Source organism: Crocodylus siamensis, chromosome 5, assembly GCF_052110815.1.
Source record: "Crocodylus siamensis isolate JL-2025a chromosome 5, ASM5211081v1, whole genome shotgun sequence".
In the NCBI taxonomy this organism is placed as follows: domain Eukaryota; kingdom Metazoa; phylum Chordata; order Crocodylia; family Crocodylidae; genus Crocodylus; species Crocodylus siamensis.
In genome coordinates this window covers 53,063,838-53,069,256 of record NC_143399.1, presented here as the reverse complement: position 1 = coordinate 53,069,256, position 5,419 = coordinate 53,063,838, and positions in this window count along the sequence as shown.

Here is a 5,419-nt window from a genome sequence, read left to right as displayed (position 1 = left end):
CGGCTCCTGGCTCCGCCGCCGCCGACTCCCGCCGCGTGTCTCCCGGCCTCCCTGCACGTGGCTCCGCCACTCCTGGAGTAGGCTCCGGGTGGAGCCTCCGTCCCCTTTTCGGGTAAGCGTTGCCTTTTTATCCTCCCGCGCCGGTCCCGCGCCGGCGCGGTTCAGGTTCCGGCAAACATTAAGTTCCCCGCCGGGTTTCCGGGTCCTGGCCCGGAAACGGGGCGGAACTCCGGGGTTCTTCTCTCGGGCCGGGCCCCGCGGGGTCCTGGCCCCCTCACAACCCGATATTACAAAATAACTTCCATAATCTCCGAGTCAAGAAATGAGATACCTGACCCAATGAATCGAATAATATTCACTCCAGGGGGTAAAACCCAGTACTTAAAAATATATACACAACTGACTCAAAGATTTCTTCAAGCTCTCCAACCCATCAACAATCATGCTTAACAACACTATAATAGTAAGAACAATATTATTTATAAAATGTAAAGCGCAACATAAACTTAGAACCTCAACCACATAGAAGTCTAATTATGAATTCGTTCCCCAAGCCTGGAGAACAGGGGTCCCCTCACCTACTCCCAACAGGGTCTCTGGGCCCAGCCACGGGGAAGGGTCTTCCACCCAGCTCTAGTGAGGCCACTCTTAATACCCACCCCCCTCCTTTTCAGGATCCAATGATCCAGACCTAGCAGGGCACAGTCTTGAACAAGGTCCGGACTGCTCCTTGCCTCCCTCCCTTCTGGGAAAGGGCATGGCCTTGCTCACCCTGGCTTGCTTCTGATTGGTGGATGGGCTCCACCAATCAAAACTGCAAAATCTTGAGCCCAGGGCTCATCCAGAGCTCAAAAGGTAAGTCTGCTACACTCTCTCCTGCAAAAATTGTTCACCACCCCAATGAAGAGTATACCTCGTGATATTCACTGAGTCCAAGGGGTGGCTCCACCTGTCAGCTGGAGCCAGGCACCACTCAGCCCCAACTCCCAGAGAGTGTGCAGCACCCTGCTGAGCTGCACTGCACCCATGCCATGGGGCAGCTGCTACACGTGTACCAAGTGGGTAGGGGGAGGGGTGATCCCCACTGCTGCACGCTGTGCAGGGAGGCTCTGTCATAAGCACCCAGATGTCCCAATCACTGCTGCTGCAGCCGGTGAGTGCAGGGCTTTTTTTTTAAGTGCCAAGACTAAGCTGGGGCCAGGTGGGGGATGGAGCAAGGCAGGGCAGCCATGGGGGCTTCTCCTATGGCTCCCCAACCCAGGGAGAGGCAGGCACAGCTGGAGGAGCTGTGGGAGAACTGGCAGCCACCTGGCTGTGCCTGCTTCTCCCTGGCCAATCCAAATCACCAAATCTCTCCGAATCAGCACCAAATCTTCCAGAGCTGATTCAGCCAAATCAATTCAGTACAGCGATCCAAATCAAATTGCTGCTCTCTGAATTGGCCAAATCCGAATCAAACGCTTCCCTATTCGCACAGGCCTACTGTCCACTCCAGTAAGTGATACAATTTGCACCATCAACCACAGGAAGTAACTCATGGACATGCATTGATTGGTCACAGACCCCCCAAAAAACTGTCTCTACTAAGAGAGTGGTTAGACACTGATGGATCTTTATGGCTGTCAATTTCCTACGCACACCACTTTTCCCTAAGCCTACTCTGCTGTCCCCATCTAGGGATAAATACAAGGGCTCACCTTTCAGTAGCAATAAGTCTGTCCATCTGAATTATTTACATTTTACTGTCCAGCTGTCATTTAGATACTCTCATTTTGAACTGATACTGTATAAATCAAGCTACCACCCAGTTGGAGACATTGTACTTTAGAAACAAAAGATCTGTGTTTGAAGCATTGCTTGCCATTTGAAGAAAGGTTATTATTTGTATTTATCCTAACACATCAGCACCTATAGCCTCCAGCTAAGATCATGCGCTAGGAAGAAACTGTTGCTGCCCCTATAAGAGTTTGCCAACTAAATAAGACAGACAGAAGGAAACTGAGGCACCATGAGATGAAGTGATTTGCCCAAGGCTGCCTGGGAGGTGCTGAGCTAGGAATTAAACTTCTGCTTCCCAAGCTCCATTCCAATATCCTTATGCATATTAGCATCTAAAGTAAAATCTTTAGTAAAGGAACTATATCTTTAAAGCCATGAGGCAGAAGGAAATGGCAAGTGAAAGCTGATTTCTTGCCTCTCCACTTCTACCTCCATTTCAAAGGATAAATATCCTTGGGTTTTAACATGCCCCTTACTCAAAAAGAGAACAAAAGTCTCCACAGAGGAGTTTCATATTCATATGCTTTGTCTTCCTGTCCTTTTTCTTCATATTATTTAATCTCCTTGCAGATTTCCCTTTTCTTTTCCTGAGGCCAAAGAAGCTTGCAGCCTATGTTCTCCTCTACGTTGCTGCATGTTGCCACAGTAATCCCACAGGAATGAGTTGGGACAGAATAGATGTAAACAGGTCTCTCAGCTCCTAACCTGAGATCCAAAAGGAAAATTAGAGGTTAAGACATACAGTACTGGCTTCTAAGTTAAAAATGAGTCATTGTTTCTCAGGAGTCCGTGTTAGGCTGGGAGCTGAGCCATAGAGGTAGAGGTACAGTGGTTTGCCCTTAGGACATAACAGCGATGGGAATAGAAGGCAGGTGGCTTAACTCCCAAGCTAGTCATGTAGTCAGCAGCCCAAGTAGGTCATTTTAGTGCAGGTGAAATGGGCTGAATTCACAGCCCCTGAAGACCAAAATCCTCTGCCACTTTATTGTAAAACTTCTGCAAGGAGCTACAAAGAAGTGCTAGAGAGGAATTATTATTCTTCCCAAGGCACAAAGTGGGCATTGACAGGCCAAGTGGGGCTGTGCCCTACCCACAGCGGGCTTTAAACTAGCTTCACCAGGGGAAGGGGCCACTCTGAGTGGAGAGGATGCTTTGCCAGCATGCAGGGTAACAAAAGAAAGGGATGCCCAGGTAAGCAACAACGTCCTGGGAGCAGGGGACCTGGTGGCTGCCTACAAACTCATCAGAAGAGATCATCAGCAAATAAGACCCTTATTCTCCCCAGCACCACCTGGGGTGATGATGAACAATGGTAATAAGCTGATGGAGAATAGGTTTAGGTTAGAGATCAGGAGACACTATTTTACAGTTAGGGTGGCCAGAATCTGGAACCAACTTCCTAGGGAAATGGTCCTCGCCCCTACCTTGGGCAAATTCAAAAAGAGGTTGGACAATCACCTGTCTGGGGTCTTGTGAACCCAGCATTCATTCCTGCCCTTGGCAGGGGGTCAGGCTAGATGACCTGTTCAGGTCCCTCTTGACCCTAGCTACCATGAAACTACTGTGAAATTATGAAGCTTCCCTTACTCTGGGGTGATCGTTTTCCCAGCTAAGGCTCAGCCAGATAGCTTTTACCTCAAGAAGCTGGCTGAAGTCAGCCTAGGCTATTTCTTCAGTTTGACCTCAATTAGCTTTTGAGGTAAAAAAATGTCAACCTGCATCTGTGTTCAACCCCCCCCACTCAAAGATTAACTAAACCTGATCCTGTCCCCAGGACCAGATTTACACTGAGAGGAAAGCCCACCTAGGCTGTATGGCCTATTCAGAGTTTGATCTCTCTGCTAAGGCAGATAATCAGCATGTAAAGCTTAGCAGTAATATTATTATGAAGCAAACACCACTTTATTAGGTAGTAGCAAAAGCCAGGTTATACTCCATAGGCTTACAGTCATAGGAGAGTAGTGACTTTTGTCATGACCTGCTTGGACCAGATACAAACCATCCAGCTGGCAGTAAAAAAAAACGTGTAGAGAACTGATTCCCATTCCTTGAGCCACTGGGGAAGTCCCTATGGCTGAGAGAGCACCTGACAATGTATTCAGCTCTTCAACTTGCAGCACTCTTGGGAAGATCATCATACCTTCAGCTAATTTGCTAATAAGAGATGCAATCATTCTTATGAAGTTAAGCAACCAGTTACATCAAGGAAGTCCCTTAGCTGATTAAAACACATTTTGTTTCCTCATCTTAGCCAGGACCCGACCATGCAACGAGCAATCAGATAAGAACATCTGAGGAGGTGAGAAAAAGGAGAATGCATTAGGTCTGCAGATCACACTGAAGGGTAGATACCCATGAGGAGCTAGCATAAACCAGGTGTAGTTATTCCTGATATGGGCCACAGTGTTGCTGAAGTGCTGAGGCACACAAAACATTGTAACCTCCTGATTAATATCCTGGTTATAGTTCAACTCAGTCACCTTTATTACAAGCCTTAGCCATGTTTTAATGTTGCTCAAGGATTTATACATGGGAAGAAAATTGCCTCAGATTGAGCACACCAATTGAGAAGACACCAGTCCATCCTCCCCATGCCAAGGGCGCTTGAAGACATTTGTGGAGGAGGAAGCCATTGTAAGCAGTTGAAGGTGTTACAACACCCTTGTCTATGTGACCAAGGTACATACTCAACAGCATTTTACGGTTATTTAGGGTATTTTTGGGTTACCCCTGCCTGAGCCTGATAAAAGAGCTTAATGTACTCCACCTTCTTTTTACCCTTAGAGGACAGTGAAGATGATCTACCAGCTGGGCTGCTGGCAACTGTTGGCCCTAGCTGCAGTGTCCGCTTGTATATAGTAAAAACTTTTTAACTTTATAGGTCCATTACCTACTTTAGACATGTGAGCGTACACAGTCAGCCTCTATTATATACTTAGTAATGCCAACTGTTGCAAAACCACGGTGAGACTCAGGCTTTCAAAGTCAAAATAACTGTGACTCATGATCTCTAGATCCAACCCTCAGATGTCTGGATTTTCCCAGCTGGTAAGTGGAGGGAAAGGGGTGGGGAGGGGAAGAGTAGGGCAGAGGTGGGGTGCCCACTGTGGACTGGGCCTCTGTGCCCTGCTGCCTTGCCCCATGAGCTCAGCCACGCACCCAGTATGCCTCCTGCTGCTGGGAGGGCAGGGGATGTGCCAGTGCACCCCACATCCCCTACCTGCCCAGCAGGCAGCAATGGTATCACACAGCTGAGCTCTTGGGGTGAGGCAGCAGGGTGCAGAGTCTCAGCCTGCAGAGGGCAGTCCACCTCTGCCCCATGGGGGGGGCACATGCCCCCATGCCTCCCCAAGGGGTGTTCGCCACTGTGGGAAGCAGTGTCCCCCCCCCGCACCTCTGGATTATCTGCCTCAGCCCCAGGGCCCCATTCACCCCTGCCCCACTCCCTCCCTCACCACGGGGCCCTCAATCTGCCCCACCCCCAGCCCTTCCCTCTACTTACCAGCTGGGTGCTGTCTGTGTGTCTATCAGTGTCTCTGTGTGTCTGTATCTTTGTCTGTCTGCTCCTCACTCCCAAGCCACAGCCCACCCAGCCCTGCTGCTGCTTCTCACTCCTGACCAACAGTACCTTGCATCCTGC